We start from the raw sequence: 20,961 nt of genomic DNA, 5'->3' as shown, positions 1-20,961 counted from the left end.
GGGAAAGGTATGTAACCTTCTATCCCACATTGATTGTAGATATGAGCATTGATGGGTATTTAAATAACATTTTTTTCCTAAGTGAGTGAGCCCTTTGGGGCATCCAAATTTTCCGAAGTAAGGGAGTTATGGATGCTTCAAGGATGGACTTGGGCCAAGACTATGGACTAAGTTGGTTATGCAAAAATTGGTGTGCGCTCGCCCACCTGCCCAGAACAGACCAGATCGGATCAGTTCGGGTCCGTGGGTCGTGGATCTTGGGCTTAAGACTTGAGGGACTGGATTAAGCGTGGGGGTTGGGTCGGGTTCTTGGCCGATCCATCTTAATATTTTTGGGCCAAGCCAGATATGTGGCTGTAGGATTGTACATATTATACATGTGTATATATAAAATGTGTAACCCTTCTACATTCATGATGGATTAATCTATGATGACCGGTTTGAAAACTGTCTTGGTTCTATATCATTAAGTTGGAAAGTTGTTGTTGAGTTTTCTTTCTTAAAACCTTCTCTGTTGTGGTTGTCTCGGTTCTGAGTTTTCACACGTTTTGGAAGCTGCGGGGTCGGCTCTGGAGTGCCCGGGAGCGAAGCGGGATTTTTGGGCAGCTGGGCCAGGGTCGCACGTGCGGGGAGGGGCTGCACGAGTGGTGGACTAGGCTGCACATGCGGTGAGGGTTGAACCTCCTAGGCATGCATTCTGAAATCGACGCTCGAGCGGGGAGATGGGCTGCACGAGCGGGCAAGGGCGCCGCACGTGCAAAGCCTGGGCTGTCCGAAACTCTGTTTTTTATTTCTTTTTGGTCCGAATGTATCTCACATTTTACACATTTCTCTCTTACTCTAAACCCTATTTTTCTCCCCCTTCCCTCTGGAAAACTTTCTCAAACATTAAAACTCTTTGATTTTTGCAATCTTTGAGCCAAGATCATCATCATCTTCCTCTAGATCTTGAAGATCAAGAACTAGGGCTTCTCTTGGTGTAGTGAGGATTGAAGGATCATCCATCAAAGCTAGGGTTTCATCCTCTCCATTCTCTCAAAGACCTTGAGGTATGGATTTCTTTAATTCTTTTCAATACCTCTACCATAGATAGACATGTGGTAGATTATTATTGCATAAAAACCATGTTGTATGGATCAATTTTCGAAAATCATGATGGATGGCATGAGATTTGGGTGTGAGGTTGAAATTTCATGAGATGGGTTGATGTCAGGTTAAACTTGGGGTGTGATGCAATACATTCATGATAGAGAGTGTGAAAGCCCTAATTTTTGCAATAATGTCAAATAGGTAAAAGGGGGGTTAACATTGTGGAATAATTATGTTATGAGTTAAAGAATTGTGATGAATGATTTGATACTGAATTTATGATTAAAATGGGTTTCATAATTTGAGCATTTATTTGTGTTGGATTGACTATGTTTTAAACACAACGAATTGATGAATTTACCATGTTACTAGTTAAGAAACTTGGTTATTGATTTGGTAATAACTTGTGCTTTACCGGGTTGTTATGAATTTAGTGTTTAACTTGTGTTGAGTCGATCTTAGCTAAATCAAACAAATTGATAATTGTTAATTGTTAAAAGGGATCCAATCATGAGATTAAAATTTATTGAGTTAAACTTTCGTTAAGTAGAAATGGAGTAAATTATGATTGTGTGATCAATGTGGGATTTCCTTGTCTAAATGATGGATGTTGAACTGTGGATGGTATAGTTTGTGTACTGTAAATTGGGGAATTCTTGGAATTAAATATCAAAGGAAGAAGAAACGATAACGTTATTTTAATTGAGAAAAGAACATCAAGCGATAAATGAAACCTTGGAGTCGTGTTGACTATTGGCCTAAAACCTTGTGAGAATTAGTTAATGGAATCACGTCTTATATATATATATATATATATATGTTGTTAGAGGTTTTGTCCTTAGTCGTCGGCGGAGGATGACATTGTAAATGTTGAAATGTTTATGTATCTGTGGTACACTGGTGTTATCTGTGAATGTAGTTTGAAGTGATGGTTGGAAGATGTGTGATGCGCTGAGAATCAGAGGTACCATTACCTTCCAGCTAGTTCCTGGAGAATTGGTAGAGGTACCATTCCCTTCCAGCTAGTGTCTGGTAAATTGGTATGTTGTTGTGGAAATGTGTATCATTGGCTTACCATGCTGCAGGCAGGTAGAGCAGAAATTATTTGTCATTGTTGTTTCAGCTGATTGTGTGTATCATGTGTTTTGACAATTATGATTTTGTAAGGTTAAATTGTCTCACCTATTGGGTAACTGTATTCATGTAAATTTGGGTGTACTTGGGAGTGCATTAAGGAGTTTCCACCATAAGTTATTTTATGGAACGTATTCCTTGAATTTTGAGTCTAAGTTGTAAAATGTGACAAATCCGTTGAGATGGATTATGTTTATATTGGGTTATGAATAAAGTGAATGAAAATGGATTTAATGAGTGTGCTTCCGAACATAGAATGAATGTTATATGGTGTTTTGTTGCAAATGGAAAATATGGTTATCGAGTAATAATTGTTTTGAAATGGGAAATGGGTAAGGAAAGCGAAATTTGGCTTTGTTGTACAAACAGAATTTTTTTTTTTTTTTTTGAGAAAAGTATTATGTAAGTATACTTTGATTATAAAACGTCACATTATTTATATGGTATGAGATTAACATTCATGATCATAGCTATCTGTAAGTTGTTATTGATGAGGATCATGTTGAGATCTCTACTGGACTTTGTGTTTATCCCACGTTGTTGAATCTTTTTCATGTGATTATCAAGATGTGCCACCAGATTTCTGATCTTCCTTATTTGTTGGCCACGGGGCCTCTTTATGTGTAGGCAGAATGCCATTGATGTAAAGGGTTAAGCCCTTCCTTTTAATTAAATGATGTAAGCCTAAGGGCAATTTATTTTATAGTGCTTACATCTTGTATTCATTTTTATCAAATGAGAGAACTATTACTGATGTATTCGTTGAAAATATAATGAGCTTCTATATGCTATCTCTGAAATTAAATCTTTAATAATGGCTTTGGTAATGGAATCCGAGTAATAAAAGTGGGGCGTGACATAATCCATCAGTTTTGTAGATTAGCTCTTGACAATTTCGCAGAGTTAAATCCTGCATTTGATGAAAGGAGCCTCTTCCTCTCTCCTTCCATGTAAACAAAAGGAGGCCCTTCTCCTTCAGTTTCTACACTAGAAATTTTGCTATCTTTGTGTTCTTCCAAAAGTTTTCCTCCAGTTTTATTCTTCCTAGTGAGAAAGTGATGCCTTAGTTTTGTTTGCTGAAACTACTCAGTAGGTGCCCTGCTGTAGCTGGTCTAACCGTCATATCCTCGGAGATAGATGTCGAACAACCTCCAACACCCAACTAGTGAAGTGGCGAATCTGACTTAAGGAAACTGTCTAGTACAGGCTTCAGTTTGCTTTATTTTGCTATGTTATTTTATTATATATTTCTGTTCAATCTACTTATAAGTTTCAGCATGCTTCTTGTACTGAAATTCAAATTGGTAAATATGAATCTATTTAGTTTATTTAAATTACACAATTTTACAACAAACTTAAAACAGATTATGTGTTTCTCATGAAATTAGATAAATAGATTCATACATAATTGGTTTCTGCTAGTGTTTGAAACATTTGCGTGCTATTGCATTATGAAAACTGAAACAGTAATCTTTCCCGTTAACATAAAGGATTCAGAGTTTATATTCATTTAAATATTGCACATGAGATGTTCTAACTTATTAAATTTCCATGCTACTGCTTTTGTTATTCGAGTAGACTACCTGTAGCAAATAAAAAGCCACTGATGTTTATAATTAAAAAATAGTCTACTATTGCAATTCAATTTAATAAACATTGTTTGGACTACTAACCTCTTTGTTGAACAGAAATGCCTAAGCGTGGAAAGGATGTTGGATTATAAGAATCCTTAATTGGATTGGTTAATTATTCTTATTTTGAAGCAATTTTTTGCTTGAGATTTAGTCGGTTTATTTATCAATATATAGAAGCAAGTTTTATTTACGTGTAATTGTTGTAGCAATTCTTTTTGATTGCTTGTAATTTGGTTAGTAATTTTTTAAATTGCATGCAAGTTTGGAATTTGCTTTCTTTTAACCTAGTTTATCCCCTGGAAAACTTAATTCTAAAAATTATCTCCCACAGACTAGGAGTCAGCATGCTCATGAAAGCTTTGTCTAAAGTTAACTGGATTTTAAGTGGGACCAGTATGACCCCTCTAATCTTCTTGGAAACATTACTGACTATGTTCAATTCTAGGTTAAGTGGTTAGACTAGTTTTGAATTAAATTTCTGACTCCGGGATTTCTTAGTGTTAAGTTTGATTTCTGGAAATACAGAATGATGAAATTCTGTTATATTTTTCAGAAATGGCAATTGTCACTGATGTTGTTGCTGCTGGTAATGTTGGTAGGGATCAGAACCCCAGGGCAACTGGCTTGCCAATCCATACTGTGACCTCTGTGGTCAATCCTATTGCTGCGACCTCTATGGTCAACCCTATTGGCTATTCCAACTGTTCTGGGAGGACTGCTCAATCATCATGAGCGCCAGGAGAAGTTCAAGGGAGTGAATTTCAAGAGGTGGCAGCAAAAGATACTGTTCTAGCCAACTACTCTAAGCCTTGCAAGGTTTTTGAGTGAGGATCCACCAGTCGTGGAAAAGAATGAGCAAGACAAGCAAAAACTCATGGCTCTAGATGCTTGGAAGCAATCAGACTTCCTTTGTCGAAACTATGTTTTGAATGGCTTGGCTGACCCACTATTCAACGTGTTTTATGCCAAGAAGTTGGCAAAGGAGCTGTGGGGTGCTTTGGACAAGAAGTACAAGACCGAGGATGTTGGGGCAAAGAAATTTGTCGTTGGCCGGTTTCTGGACTTCAAAATGATGGACTCAAAAACCGTCATCAGTCAAGTCCAAGATTTCCAAGTAATTCTGCATGAGATTCATATAGAGGGAATGTTTCTGAGTGAATCATTCCAGGCAACTGCTTTGATTGAGAAGCTGCCTAACGGCTGTAAAGATTTCAAGAACTATTTGAAGCACAAGCAAAAGGAGATGAAAGTCAAAGAGGTTGTTATCAAGCTCCAAATTAAGGAAGACAACAGGAAAAAAGGAAGGAGTACCTCCGCTGAGAAAGCAAACATGGTTTAGCATGGCCAGTCCTCGAGAGTAAAGAAGAAGCCACCGACAAACAAAAGCTCAAAGTTGGGGCCTCGAGGTGGAGTCTCCAACAAGCCGGTTTATAAGCTGAAGGAACCTACTTTTAGGTTCAATGGAAAGTGCTTCAACTATGGAAAGGATGGGCATCGGGCAGTTGATTGCCAGAAAAAGAAGAAATCCTACAAGAAGAACCCTCCATAAAACAAAAGTCGGGCTCACATGGCTAAATCTGTCACAAGATGTGAACAACATGCATCTGCTAGCTATCGTCTCTAGGGTGAACATGGTGGGGTCAAACCCGAAGGAATGGTGGGTGGACACTGGGGCCACTCACCACATCTATGTTGAGAAGAAGACGTTCACAACTTTCAAACTGGTTTCTAACAGTGAGAAGTTGTTCATGGGGAATTCTGCGACCTCAACTGTTGAGGGTAAAGGCAAGGTGGTCCTAAAGATGACTTCAGGAAAAGAGTTGACTCTAAACGATGTCCTATATGTGCCAGACATTCGTAAGAACCTTGTCTTAAGGTCACTCTTAAGTAAGCATAACTTCTGCATGGTGTTTGAGTACGATAAGGTCGTGTTGACCAAGAGCGGGATCTATGTGGGGAAGGGGTATATGCCGAGCGATATGTTTAAGCTCAATGTAATGACTATTATCTCTAAGATTAATGAGAAAGCTTCTTTTTCTGCTTCTATGCCTGAGCCCCCTCAATTATAGCATGGCAGACTTAGTCATGTAAATTTGGACTCTTTGCGTAGATTAATCAAGTTAGATTGCATACCATCTTTCAAGATTAATCCAAATCACAAGTGAAACTTGCGTAAAAGCAAAATTGACTAGGACTTCTCTTCATTTTGTTGAAAGAAGTACCGAGCCTTTGGATTTAGTGCACAGTGATGTTTGTGACTTGAAAGTCGTACAATCACGTGGCAGCAACAAGTACTTCATCACTTTTGTTATGTGTATTTAGTGAAATTAATGCACTAAATATTGTTATGTATATTTGCTTAAGAGCAAAGATGAGACAATTGATAAATTTATTCTTTTCAAGAATGAAGTTGAGAATCAACTAAGTTGAAAGATCAAGGCTTTAAGAAGTAATCGTGGTGGTGAGTACGAATCCCCGTTTGTTGAGTTTTGTGCTCAATTTGGATTATTCACCAAACCACAGCGCCATACTCCCCTCAGTCAAATTGTGTTGCTTAGCGAAAAAATAAGACGTTAAAAGAAATGATAAATGCAATGTTGATAAGTTCTGGGTTGCCACGGACCTTGTGTGGAGAAGCAATTCTCTCTGCGAATTACATTCTCAGTATAATACCTCGGAAGAAAGTAGACAAGACTCCATATGAGTTGTGAAAAGGCCACAAGGCTTCATATAAATACCTAGGAATGTCGGGGTGTGTTGCAAAAGTGGCCGTGCTTGTACCCAAGTGGGTTCGGATAGGCAGTTGAAGATGTTGAATGTGACAATGATCACATAGATGATCATGTAGATGATCAAGTTGAGGAAGTTGATGAGCCAAGAACGAGTAAAAGGGCCAAGACCTCAAAGTCCTTTGGTCCAAACTTCTTGACTTATATGTTAGAGGTAGAACCTCGAACTTTCCATGAAGCTGTGACTTCACCTGAAAGTCCTTTAAAACATCTCTCTTCAATCCTCATAGTTCAAAACCCCTCATTTCTATTTTAAAAGGAACAAGAAAGTAAACCCACTTTCAAAAAAAAAAAAAAAAAAAAATCTCTCATCTTCTTAAATCAACAATCAATTTTCAAAACAAATCAAAGGATGATTTCAAAAATCATCTAGATCTTGCAAAAACATATATATAACTATATTTCAACATAACCATTTTTCATGCCAAGCTATTTAAAAGGGTAATATTTTTACCAAATTCTCTATCAATAATAATTTCACAGTTTTTTCTAAAATTACTTAACTAACATGATATTTACTTCAAAAATTATGAAATATGCCCAATAGTAACATTTTCAAGGTTATGAGTTTGAAAGTTCACATTTCACATTTTTATTTTCATAAAAATGCACATAAATTAATCATCAACATATCATCTTTTATAAAGTATCATGAACATAACACTTTTAGAGTTTTTAATCCCAAAACAACTCTATAATCCCAACTTAAGCATTTACTCAATATTCATCAACATAAATTTATTTTTCTCAAAAATAAATTCCAAATCAAAGATAAAAAAAAAATATTTCAACTTAATATTTCTCAAAATAAATCATCTAATCATAATATGATGTAGATACAATCCATACAATTATTAAAATTAAATTTTCAAATTTTTAGTAACAAAATTTCAACACAAGGTGGTCTTCCCAAATCAACCTCAAAATACCACTTTTCTTAACATTCCAGCATTATTATTCTTCCAAAAATTACCTAACAAAAATCTGGAAAAAAAAATATATGCAATACCTCTTATAATGATATATTTTCTCAAAATAACCCTAACATAACTTTAATGTAAAAATATGAAGAAAGTCTCTATCTCAAATAATGAAGAAGAGCAGATCTGGAAGGCAGATCTTGCCCGATTATGAATTCGAGACTACCATTACGAAGATCACGACGAGCTCTCCGACTTTTATTTACAACACTTTTGTAAAATCTCACTCTAAAGACTGCTACTCGAAACTCAAAAGGTGAGCAACAATGGAAGAATAGGGAAAAAGAGAGAGATCGACATAGACGAGAAAGAGAGCCAAGCTCTTTGCTCAATGAATAAGAAAACAAAAGCAAAAGAATTGGAAGGAAAGAAGAGAAAGTGAGTGAGGTGTGGGGGGGGGGGCGGGGGACAACCCATGTGGGTTCGCTTCCCCATGGATGATCACCTAATTTAATATCATACAAATTAATACAGAATATATGGTAATAATACCTCAAATTTTTATAATATAAATTATAAAATAATATAATTTTTCTTACCACAAAATATAACATTTTTGTACACCACAAAATATAATATTTTGCTCACTATGAAATATACACATTTTCATTCTTTGTAAAATATATAATTTCTCACCATATAGTACACACCATAAAATCAAATATAAAATATATATTATAACCCCGATATAATAAATAATAGCAACTCTCAAGGTGGTTACTACTACCAATCACATAATTAAAAAGAACCAAACAGTTAAACATGAGTCACTAAATAAACTCAAATTAAATTAAATCTAAATCATGGGTCTCACCCATAAGTTAAACATCACCCAATTATACATCAAAGTAGACCTAATAAACTAATCTCAAGTCATGGCCTAAACACTCAAAACTTAATATCAAATTCTGTTATACACTAAACCGAACACCGATCAGTCCGCGAATTTTTATAAAATAAATACTCATCAATAAATTCTAAAATATTTACCCAACGTGATAGAATCGTATGGGAACAACATATAAAAATTTCAAAATTTTCTAAGATCGGAAACTATTTTTAAAAAATACAAATTTGAACTGTTTTCGCACAGAATTTACACAGTAATCAAATTCAAAAATTTACTCAACTAAATTATGCGCTGGCTATTTAAAAAAAAAATTCTGGATCATTACACAACCCATGACATATATATATATATATATATTGTGGGTTCTACCATATTAGTTTATCTCCTCATCTTCTAGTTTTATCCCAAAACAAAGTTGGCCTTGTTGGAACAATCTTCTGTGTAAATAAAATAACTAGAAAAAAACAAACAAAAATAAATAAATCTTACAGAATTTATTTCGTTGAATCGAATAAATAATTCAAGACCAAATCGAGTGTGTGACACTCTGTCCTTAAGACAGATTCACCCCGCTACGGTACTTACGGTTGAGCGGCGTCTATCTCCCAAGATACAATGATCTTCACAAATTGTAGTAGTACTCCAAACAATTTGTTCGGCGAACCAAACCTATGTTCTAACTCTCTGAAATTATTTATTCCTAAAAAATGAAGATTAATGCACTAATACACCAAAGATAACAAACTGGACAGCAAATAATATTTCAGACTGATTTTTGGGATACCCTAGACTGCTGGAATATGGCTCTATTTATAGGCAAAAATTATCCACAGCCTGAACAGGTGCTGTTTAGACAGAACCGGTACAAAATATTTTGAACTCAAAAAGAGGTTCTTACTGTAAGCACATTTGAATACCAATATTCAAACAATTTGTCCGCTAGTGGAAAATTTCAAATTTTGTCCGTTAGAGCAAATCTTTCAAACTGTTGCATCTTTATTTTATAAACTATTTTGAATGTATATATATATATATATATATATTAAACAAATTGAATAGTTTAATAAATAAATGAAAAGGTACAAACTTTAGGAAACCACTTAGGAACCTAAAATTTGAATTTAGAATTAAATTAAATTCTCACAATTACAAATTTTAGGAAACCACTCAGGAACTCAAAATTTGAATTTTAGAATTAAATTAAATTCTCACAATAATTTTATTGAAAAAATTCAAAAGAATTTTATCTAAAAAATTAATGTTAGACCTAAAATGACGTCAACTTCACATTCACTCATAAATGGTTTTGACATTCCGTCTTCACCGTGTGACTTGCCACGCGGCAAGGAACACGTCACCTCTTCAGACCCACCCCAAAAGACGTTTGGGGCCCACTCAAATTTGCCTATATTAAACCATTTTTCCAACAATCCCCCACATGAATGGAATTTGACGGAGAGAAAATGCAACAACATGATCTAAATTCAGAGAGTACAGAAATTGAAAATATTCTGCAAAGGATAGGTAGCTTTTGGCTTTGAACCTTCCCTTGTGAGACACTATCGGATTTACTAACTAACCAGCAAACATGATGTCTTGAACTGTTCAGCCGTTTGTGTAAACCAAGACAATACAACTCACACAGTATATTCCCAGACACAGTTTAGTTCTCACTATTGTGTTCATTTTGGCCCTGAACAACCTGATCTCTCATGAGTGCTCTAAAGACTTGTAGCCCTTTACAAATCTGGGCCTCGTTTGGGAAGTGGCTATTTAGTAGGCTATTTTAGTTTTTGGCTATTTTAGTAGGCTAAAATTTTTGTGTTTGGGAAGATGATTGGATTTTTTTGTGGTTGGATGTGATGTTTGTGAGAGAAAAAGTGAAATGCTTATGGGTTTGATGTGATATTTGTCTTATTAGCTATTTTAGCCTATTTTGTCTTTTTGTGATTTTTAGCCTAAACTAGGCTATTTTTTTTCTTCCCAAACAACCCCCTTATAGAACCTGCCCAGTTCAAACTCACAGAGGTAATTCTTATGAAGAGTATCCTGCCATACTCCACTAGGTTTACCTAGATATAAGAATCATTAAAAGTATTACTTAACCTAAATTGCTGCAGACATCACTTATTTTATCATAGAAATGAGTAGGAGTTGGACTCCACAGTGATCCTTCTGAGTCAATCACAACTTGGTTGTCCCTTTGAACCTAGATCTTGGGATCTCCAGTCAACTAGGTTGGGTTGCCGTTGTGGTAACTCTTATTTAATAGGCTTAAGTCCCATTCACCTCGATGAATTCTCAACTAACTCTCTTGCTAACCCTTTGGTTAGTGGATCCGCTATGTTGTCTTTAGACTTAACATATTCTATGGACATAATTCCATTAGGGAGTAGTTGTCTTACGGTATTATGTCGACGACAAATGTGTCGAGACTTACCGTTATACATATGACTCTGTGCTCTACCAATTGCTGATTGACTATCATAATGTATGCATATAGCAGGCACCGGTTTTGGCCATATTGGAATATCTTCAAGGAAGTGGCGAAGCCATTCTGCCTCTTCCCCTGCTTTGTCTAAAGCTATGAATTCAGATTCCATAGTAGACCTAGCAATACAAGTCTGTTTGGAAGATTTCCAAGATACAGCCGCCCCACCAAGAGTAAAGACATACCCACTAGTGGACTTTGAGTCTTTTGTATCCGATATCCAATTTGCATCACAGTATCCTTCAAGTACTGCTGGATATCTAGTATAATTAAGCCCAATGTTACGAGTAAATCGGAGATATCTAAGAACCCTTATAATTGCTTTCCAGTGTTCTACTCCCGGATTACTTGTATATCTACTTAATTTACTTACTGCATAAGCTATATTTGGACGAGTGCAGTTCATTAAGTACATTAAGCTTCCAATAATTTGGGCATACTCTAATTGAGAAATACTTTCCTGTACATTCTTAGAAAAATACAAATTAATATCTACAGGTGTTCTTACAAGATGATCATCATCTTTGCTGAATTTGTCAAGTATTTTCTCAATGTAATGAGATTGTGACAAAGTATATCCTTCTGATGTTTTGGTAATTTTCATACCAAGTATTACATTAGCAATGCCCATGTCCTTCATGTCAAAATGTTCATTCAACATTTTCTTGGTAGTTTTAATCATGTCATTATTACTACCAATGATGAGCATATCATCTATATAAAGACATACAATGACATAACCTTTATCTGTGTTTTTAATATAAACACATTTGTCACACTTATTAATTTTAAATCCATTTGACATCATTGCCTTGTCAAATTTCTCATGCCATTGCTTTGGCGCTTGTTTTAAACCATATAATGATTTAATCAATTTACACACTTTCTTTTCTTTCCCTAGAACAGAAAACCCTTCTGGTTGTTCTATGTAAATTTCTTCATTTAACTCACCATTTAAGAAAGCGATTTTAACATCCATTTGATGAATTTCTAGATTATATAGAGATGCAATGGCAATTAGCATTCTAATGGATGTTATTCTAGTAACCGGTGAGTATATGTTAAAATAGTCTAGACCTTCTTTTTGTCTAAATCCTTTGACCACAAGTCTTGCCTTGTATTTGTCACTTGATCATCCGCTTTCATTTTCCTTTTGAAAATTCACTTGTACCCAAGAGGTTTACAACCTGGTGGAAAATCCACCAATTCCTAAGTGTGATTTTGCAAGATGGATTCAACTTCACTGTTGACAGCTTCTTTCCATAAAGGAGCTTCAGGACTGGACATAGCCTCTTTAAAAGTTAAAGGCTCATTTTCTAACAAAAATGTTAGAAAATCTGGACCAAAAGATTTTGAGGTTCTAGCACGTTTACTACGCCTAGGTTCTTCTTCCTCATTTTGGTCTAACTCTTGCTCTTGATCATGTTCTTGATCATTACTAGTAATAGTATCAAAAGATCTCTTATTATTACTAGTCTCTTGTCCAGTTTTATTTGGAAATACATGTTCAATGAATGATGCATTCCGAGACTCAATAATAGTATTTACATGCATTTCGGAATATTCTGATTTATGAATCAAAAACCAATATGCACTACTATTCTTGGCATAACCAATGAAAATGCAATCAATGGTCTTAGGACCTATCTTAGTCTTTTTAGGACTAGGAATAGTCACTTTAGTCAAACACCCCCACGCTTTTAAGTATTTGTAGGATGGTACTCTACCATGCCACATTTCATAAGGTGTTTGATTCACTTTCTTTCGGGATACTTTATTTAAAATATAATTAGCAGAAAATATTGTTCCCCCCACAAGTTCTGAGGTAATCCAGAACTGATTAACATGGCATGCATCATTTCTTTTAAAATCCTATTTTTCCTTTCAGCAATTCCATTTTGCTGAGGTGAGTAAGGAGCGGTGGTTTGATGAATTATTCCATGTTCTTTACAAAACTCACCAAAAGGTGATTCATATTCACCACCTCTATCACTTCTAAGTTTCTTACCAAGTTGATTTTCAACTTCATTCTTATATTGAATGAAAGTTTCCAAAGCTTCATCCTTGGTTCGAATTAAATAAACATAACTATATCTAGTATAGTCATCTATAAAAGTGATAAAATACTTTTTTCCACCTCTAGTTTGAATTGATTTAAAATCACAAATGTCACTATGAATTAATTTAAGTGGTTCCGTACTTCTTTCAATTGAATGAAAAGGAGTTTTAGATAATTTTGCCTCAACGCAAACTTCACATTTATGATTTGAATCAATGTTAAATTTAGGTAAACATTCCATATTAATTAATCTACGCAAAGATCCATAATTAACATGTCCTAGTCTACCATGCCATAAATTTGAAGACTCAAGAAAGTAAGAAGAAGATGTAGTATTATTAATAACTGAGGGTATAACGGTCATTACATTTAACTTGAAAAGGCCATCAGACATGTAACATTTTCCTACATACATCCCGTTTTTGGTAAGTACAAACTTGTCACTTTCAAAAACTAGCCTAAACCCATTCTTACTCAACAAAGATCCGGAAACTAAATTCTTGCGAATGTCCGGTACATGCAGCACATTGTTGAGAGTGAGCTCCTTTCCAGATGTCATCTTGAGTACAATCTTTCCTTGTCCTTCAACTTTGGAAGTTGAGGAGTTGCCCATAAAGAGTTGTTCACCATTGTCCACTATAGAATAAGATGTGAACATCTTTTTGTCGGCACAAATATAGCGAGTAGCACCAGTGTCCACCCACCATTCTTTTGGATTTCCGACAAGATTTGCCTCGGAAACAACTGCAGAAAGATTGATATTATCTATACCATTGGAAATATTGTCCACTTCAGTCATGTGGGCTTGAGCAGGCTTCTTGCTTGTTCTTCTTTTGCTTTTGCCTTTGCTACAGCAATCTTTGGCCCGATGTCCCTCTTTGTCACAGATGTAACATTTGCCATTAAACTTGTACTTTTTATTATCCCCCCCCCCCCCTTTAGAGCCTTGTGATGAACTTTCTCCAGAAGACTTTCGTTTCTTGATTTTTGAAGCATGTTCCACCACATTTGCCTTAGACTCCATAGGATGCTTACCAGCCCGCTTTTTAGAATTGCGATTGTCCTCCTCAATTCTCAAACGCACAATTAATTCGTCCATAGAAATTTCTTTACGCTTGTGTTTGAGGTAGTTCTTGAATTCCTTCCAGCCTTTTGGTAATTTTTCAATTAAGACTGCAACTTGAAAGGATTCACTGAGAGACATACCTTCTGCGTGAATGTCATGCAGAATGAGTTGGAAATCTTGAGCTTGGCTGATCATAGTTTTTGAATCAACCATTACAAAATCCAAGAATCTGCCAACCACAAATTTCTTTGAGCCGGCATCTTCTGTTTTGTACTTTTTTTCCAATGATTCCCAAAGTTCTTTTGCTGTCTTGATTGGACTGTAGACGTTGTATAATGTGTTGTCAAGTCCGTTCAAGACGTAATTCCGGCAAAGGAAATCGGCATGTTTCCAGGCATCAACCGCAGCAACCACTTGCCGGTCGGTTTCATCCTCTTTCAAGATAGGAGCATCTTCACGGAAGAAACGAGCCAGGTTCAGAGTTGTAAGATAGAACAATATTTTCTGTTGCCATCTTTTAAAGTCAGTTCCTAAGAACTTCTCTGGCTTTTCTCCATGATTTATTGGCACTGTCACCACAGGAGAAGGGGTTGGCATCATTGCAGCCACCACAGTAGTACTTGTTTGGGCATTAGTTTCAGTAGCCATCAATTCTAATATATAAAACAAAATTATAATTAGAATTTACACTACACAGAAAATTAAACCAAATTCACAGAATTAAATTCTGTAAAAATAAAAGAAACAAGAATGTAACTTTTATTTTCCAATTAATTTGAAAATAAAATAAAATATTATTTAAACAAATTAATTCCACACAGAAAATTAAATTCTGTAAAATAAAAGAAATAAAACTATAACTTTTATTTTTCAATTAATTTGAAAATAAAATAAAATTTTATTTAACCAAAATAATTCCACACAAGAAATTAAATTATGTAAAATAAAAGAAATAAGAAAATAACTTTTATTTTTCAATTAATTTGGAAATAAAATAAAATTTTATTTAGCCAAATTAATTCCACACAGAAAATTAATTTCAGTAACACTTCAATAATTAAAATACTGAAAACAGAATTTTAATTAATGAAAACTCAGAAAATAATTTCTAAACCCAAAATTAATTTCTAAAAAAATTCCACAAAAATATATTCTGAATTGTTAATAACACCAGTATCGTACTACTAGTTGTTGTCAAAGAAAAGAGACAGTGTATTACTACTATCTGTCAAATAGCATATAATCACTATTTGTTTTTCCAACCAAAATATTATTTTGTAAATCCACAGAAAATAATTTTCTTCCGAAATTATTTACGAAGAATGGAAAAAAAAAAGAAAAGGAAACAAACGAAAAATTCTGTAAACAGAATAATTCGAATCTGTCTTAAGATTGTTAGAACAATCTTCTTTGTAAATAAAATAACTAGAAAAAAACAAACAAAAATAAATAAATCTTACAGAATTTATTTCGTTGAATCGAATAAATAATTCAAGACCAAATCGAGTGTGTGACACTCTATCCTTAAGACAGATTCGCCCCGCTACAGTACTTACGGTTGAGCGGCGTCTATCTCCCAGGATACAATGATCTTCACAAATTGTAGTAGTACTCCAAACAATTTGTTCGGCGAACCAAACCTATGTTCTAACTCTCTGAAATTATTTATTCCTAAAAAATGAAGATTAATGCACTAATACACCAAAGATAACAAACTGGACATCAAATAATATTTCAGACTGATTTTTGAGATACCCTAGACTGCTGGAATATGGCTCTATTTATAGGCAAAAATTATCCACAGCTCGAACAGGTGCTGTTTAGACAGAACCGGTACAAAAGATTTTGAACTCAAAAAGAGGTTCTTACTGTAAGCACATTTGAATACCAATATTCAAACAATTTGTCCGCTAGTGGAAAATTTGAAATTTTGTCCGTTAGAGCAAATCTTTCAAACTGTTGCATCTTTATTATATAAACTATTTTGAATGTATATATATATATATATATATATTAAACAAATTGAATAGTTTAATAAATAAATGAAAAGGTACAAACTTTAGGAAACCACTTAGGAACCTAAAATTTGAATTTAGAATTAAATTAAATTTTCACAATTACAAATTTTAGGAAACCACTCAGGAACCCAAAATTTGAATTTTAGAATTAAATTAAATTCTCACAATAATTTTTATTGAAAAAATTCAAAAGAATTTTATCTAAAAAATTAATGTTAGACCCGAAAACGACGTCAAATTCACATTCACTCATAAATGGTTTTGACATTCCGTCTTCACCGTGTGACTTGCCACGCGGCAAGGAACACGTCACCTCTTCAGACCTACTCCAAAAGACGTTTGGGGCCCACTCAAATTTGCCTATATTAAACCATTTTCCAACCGGCCTAAGTGCACTTGCCACACCTAAAATTACCCATATATGATAATACAAAGCATGAGCTTAAGCACTAAACACATGCATATATGTAGCCAAAAAAGCAGCCTTCAATAATGGCTTTTAGTTTGCCGAAATTTTGGAAGATTCCAAACACCCTTGCTTTGGATTTGTGTGCAGACTTGTTATATGCATATGGTAGCATACATATATGTCAATTCGACATCACCAAACAACAGTCCCTGGAACTGATACATTGCTAAGGTTGAGACTCTCTCCGACCCATTACTTCCATTTTATATAAACAGGCAAAATTACCAGCTAGTCCTATTATTTATAATTATTACCCATATTAATTCTCAAAATCGTTGGTTTTGTTATTAAGAATCGTTGGAAAAGTTGTGAGAATCTGTGTGAGTTAAGAATCATGGATTAGCAAGTTAGATTGTAAGGGTAAAATCGAAAACATAGGCCTATTAATTTGGAGTAGAATTTGTTGGGTATTAAGTTTAGAAACGGCTCGTAAGTTTCCCTTCTAAATATCAAATCGAGGCATTCAAATCCTTTCCAATACTTTTTTCATTTAGCCACCATCTAATATTTTATCTATAAGTTAGAAGGAACATTATGTTGTGACAGCCAAATGGTGCCGTTTTATTTATTAAAAAAAATAAAAATTAACACACGTCTTAGAACATCCGCATCAAACTAGCTAAAGTCGTTTTTTAACTAGTTTGATGATACTGTTCATAAAAAATGGGCCTCCATCAATCTCACTACAATAGGTCACTAATTTATGAGTGCTACAGTAACTCGTTACAACAAGCGGGACATTGTTCATCACAACAACACGGAGATTAGTGTTACCGGATGTCCGGCCGATCAACCGGTCAAAGGCCTTTTTTTTTTCTTCTTCTTTTTGGTTTTTGTTTTTTTGTTTTTTTGCATTTTTTAAGAATTCTTTGGCTGGTAACTCATCAATTTAATAAATAAATAAAAACAAACAAACAAACACAATAAGAAAAATAATATTTTAATAAGATTAAGTTAGAATAAAGAGTTTGATATGTAATAGGTACTAAAGAGATGACTCGCTAAAATAGTAAAATAACTTTTTTAGTTATAATTTGACTACAAATTCGAAGAGGCTGGTGTGGATGCTCTTAAGCCGCCGTCTTGCTATAGTGTATGTGTAGAACAACACTTTTATGTTTGGGTTGGCTTTAGGAAAATAAGAAGCTAAAAATAAATAAATAAATAAATAAATTGAAACAATAGGTTTGATTAGTTGAAAAAAAAAATGTACAAAATTGTATAAAACTTGAATTTTATAATATTTTTATTTGTCTCAAAATCATTTTTTTGTAAAAATAAATTTTAGAGTAAATTGCACCGATAGTTTTTATATTTTGCTTTTGTGTCATTTTGATTCATGTAATTTTAATTGACTCGGTTTTGACTATATATTTTTTACTTTGTCGCAATTTGATTCAATTCATTATAATTGTTAATTTTTTTTTATGATTATTTTTTTTATGAAAAATGTGAATATGAGCGACATGTATCACATAAGGACAAATTTATAAACTTCATCAATTTATTGAGTTAGCATCAACCAACTTATTAATTATTTTTCGTCAAAAACCCTAATGTCATTGTCAATTGGACCAAATTGACACAAAAATCTAAAAAATTAGGAGTTAAAATTGAGTCAATTGAAAGTGTAGGAACTAATATGACACAAGAGACAAAATTTATGGACTATCTATGTAATTTACTCAAAATTTTAAAAGAAAACTAATGTTGAAATATAAGCATGATACTTCAATTATACAATTTGTAACAATCATATAATATAAAAAGTACATGTAGCTACCATATATATATAATTGTAACAACTAAATTAAATCAAAAAAAAAAAAAAAGTAAAGTTGAATTCAAATGGTGAACCAACCAACCAATTCAATGTTCAATATCATTCTAAATCCAATTCCTGCACATACCAAATCATCCAAAATTCAAATTACTTTTCAAAAACATGCTCACAGGCTTGTGTTTCAGTTTTTTTTTTTTGTTTTTTGTTTATAGCTTCTCCTTATTTTCCTAAAGTCAACCCATAAAAGTGTTGTTCTACACTACAGAACGTGCGTGTGTTCCAATTTTTTCCTTTTTAATAAATAAAATGGCATCGTTTGACTGTCACAACATGGTGTTGAAACAACATCTATCTCGCTTCCATATGATCCAACAATTAGTCATTTTCATATTTTGTGATTTTTAGAAATACTGAATGATAGCTGGAAGAAGAAAATGATAGAGAGGATCCTCTTCCTAAATTGAGAAGTAATTCAAAGATAAATGGAGAGCAATCTTAAAATCAATTGAATGATATTATTTTCTTAATTAGTATTTAGGGCACTAATTTTGGAGCTTTTTTTCTTTATTCAACAAGAAGTTCATGCCAATAATTCTGCCATTGGATTTAAATTTATCTTGTTAAGATTATTGAGTTTCACTTTAGTAACTTCCCCCGCCCCCCCCCCCCCCTCATTTTCCTACCCAATAAAAAAAATAGATAAATTTAGTATTTATTTTATTTTCCTATCTTTTCTTTCCTTTCCTTTCACAAGTTCAATGTCCAACCATACCATAGAGTCCAAAACCTTTAATTCATGTCTTGAGAGAGTGGATATGGATCAAAAGCCTGATATTTGAGTTGCATTGCCAATGAATTTAAGCATAACCTAGGATAAACATAATATTCCAGATAGGAATACATCAATTATTGCAGCCAAACACAAAACGGCTAGTCAACTTGCAGTCTGTTAAACTTGAAAAAGAGCAGTTATTATTTGGACCACCTAGCTTTGTTTCTTGTGTTTGGATTTCCCTCCAAAGTTGATGCCTTTGATTTGGACACTTTATCATATTATAGTTTTGATTTGAAAAAGAAGATACTGATCATGACAATAGTGTCCGCATTCTGTTTTTATAATAATTCTAAATAGTGATGGCAATTTGGGATTTGAACAAATGAACCATTAAATTGTTTGTATCATATTATAAAATTAATGGTATCCAAATCATATCTTAATTTTTCTAAAGCGTATCTTAGTAAATTATTTTTATTGTTATGCACATGAAAAATGATGCTGCCAAGAAAATCTTTAGACAAATCAATGTCTTTAAACCCTATATCTAAAAAATTATTAAACAAACTTAGTAACATATAACATTATTTTCGTGACACTCCCAACAAATAAAAAATTGCAATAAACATTTTGTTGCATTTAGTTTATGAATTTAGGTAGAGATTTAGAAAAGAAAATAGAAAAGATGTGCAAAATTTGTGAAATATAACTACATCTTACATACATTCTTTCTTTTCTCTTTTTAAATCATTATCCAAATCCATAAATTAAACACAACGTAAATAAATTATCACTTGGTTCTCGACTACTTAAGAAGATAACAAAATCTCTAGTAGATAAAGTCAAATGACTGGTTAAATAGTTTTGTGACTGGTTAAATAGCTACTTAGTTTTTTATTCTTAAATCATTTATTCTTTCATTTTCTTTCTCTCATAAAAATATTAAATGAATATTTTAAAAGAAATTATTTAAAATAAGGAGTCATTTTTCCCACTTCACTTTACCCTAAATACACTAATTTCTTTGTCTTTATTATACATAGTTATTATTTTCACTCCACTTTACTCCAAATACACTCCTTTTAATATATAATAAAGATAAAGAAGAAAGTGTGTTGAGAGTAAAGCGAAGTAACAATAGCGACTCCTTTAAAACAAGAAGTATTATTAGAGTGTCTATTTAAAAAATAATTAGCTAAAGTAATAAATTAAGATTTTAACAAAATATTTTAACAACGGTAAGGCTCGTCTCCAGTCTAGTTTTAGATTGAATCGTACTGTTGGGCCTTCGTGAGCCCACCACAAAGCCCACATCGATGATTTAAACCTTTTAATATGTGGGGCTCGTCGAATATTTCATGCCTGCAAAACATTATGTTGATCGGATGTCGATTGCTACTTGATCAGATTATTTTTTGTTAACAAATTTTTTTTTTTAAATCAAATTGAATGTTGATAAAAATGTAATCTGATCAAATGTCTATCAATATTCAATCAATGTAACTTTTTTGTAGGGATGAAGTAGTTGATAAGCTCTACACATTGAACGGTTCGAATTATCGAAACAGATTATGTGGTGAGCCCATAAGGCCCAACAGTACGATCTAGTCCGATTACGGACTAGACACAAGCCACACCCTTTTAACAAATGTAAAAAGACAAATTGCATCAGTGGTCCTTGCATTTTATCCCTTGTAATTTCAATTAGCTCAATTTTAATATTTAATTTTATATTTTATGTCAATTTTATTTAATTAATAACGTCGATTAGAGTTTTTGAACTAAATAATTGACAATTGTAATCAATTAAACTAAATCAAGACA

Source organism: Camellia sinensis, chromosome 9, assembly GCF_055761805.1.
Source record: "Camellia sinensis isolate YWXY chromosome 9, ASM5576180v1, whole genome shotgun sequence".
NCBI lineage: Eukaryota > Viridiplantae > Streptophyta > Magnoliopsida > Ericales > Theaceae > Camellia > Camellia sinensis.
This window is presented reverse-complemented; position numbering follows the sequence as displayed.